The 1,163-nt window shown below is 32.9% G+C and overlaps 1 non-coding gene across 1 annotated transcript; it reads right to left on the bottom strand.

The window, feature by feature from the left end:
* Positions 1-482: 482 nt before the first annotated feature.
* Positions 483-695, bottom strand: LOC129401171 (small nucleolar RNA U3). The gene has a single exon (XR_008628126.1). It is a non-coding gene; the product is annotated as a small nucleolar RNA U3 (small nucleolar RNA).
* Positions 696-1,163: the final 468 nt, after the last annotated feature.

The raw sequence follows: 1,163 nt of genomic DNA on the forward strand, positions 1-1,163 counted from the left end.
TGCAATCAATAGAACACAATTGAGAGTTCATTTGAAAGAAATTAAAGTAGTTTTAATTTTTATTTTAGGTTGACTTTTAAATAAAGCTACAAGCAAAAGATCATATTTTACTTAAATAATGTCAGTTATTTCTATACCTAGACCCATTCTTACTTTGAAAGAAAGTTCCACAATGCGGAAAGTTCCACTTTCTGGGAAATGAAATAATCAACTGTTATAAAGATAGCAGGTATTTGGGAAATGCAAAACTGCCCAGATAGCCTTGATTCATTTACCAAAAGTGTAAACACGCTTTTGTTTTCATATGCAATGTGTGAAAATGCATTACTCAGGAAAAATGTGCATGCACATTATTCTTCCTAAATAAATGTTTGATTAAGGTAAGATTTCTAAATGTAGATTCACTATACAATGTGTAAAAATGTATTTTATTAGAGTTGGTAAAACCAAATGTACTGTATAAACATTTTTCCCCCCAGGAAACCACTCAGACAGCTTCCTTCCCCTTTCCCTCTTACAAAGGAGGAGAAGAACCATCATCAATTATAAAAGGCAGTTGCACAAGCAACACTTAGAACCAGCTTCATGTTCAGGAGAGGATGCTCTGGCTTCTCCTCATGTTTCGGGTGCTCTACAGGATCAGAGAAACTTCTATAGTAAAGAACTATAGCAATGACCCCTGAAAGTATAATCTTCCATATAAACTTTGAATCATCTTTCATATAAACTTTCAATCATCTAACAACTTGTCATAAATTGTTGCTTCTTACCTTTAGTTCAATTTAAAAATAGATACAATTAAGAAAACTGCATACATAATTAGTGTACAATTTAATTAGTTAAAATAGTACTATGTAGCAATCACTAGAATAGGAAAAAAACACATATCAAAAAATCCCCTTTCACTTTCTTCTAGTAGCCCTCTCCTTAGCCGGCACGTCTCTAATACCGATTGCTATAGATAAGTTTTACATGCTTTTGTACATCATAGTGATACTATTTTTTTAATTTATTATTTTTTTATTTGTGAATCACCATTAGGGTACAGTTACAGATTTACTTATTTTCATGCTAGTGTTTAAGTCATACAATGTTCGAGTACCCATCCCTCACTAGTGGCCATTCTCCACCACCAATGATCCCAGTATCCCTCTCCACACCTA

This window comes from Sorex araneus, chromosome 1 (assembly GCF_027595985.1).
Source record: "Sorex araneus isolate mSorAra2 chromosome 1, mSorAra2.pri, whole genome shotgun sequence".
Lineage (NCBI taxonomy): Eukaryota > Metazoa > Chordata > Mammalia > Eulipotyphla > Soricidae > Sorex > Sorex araneus.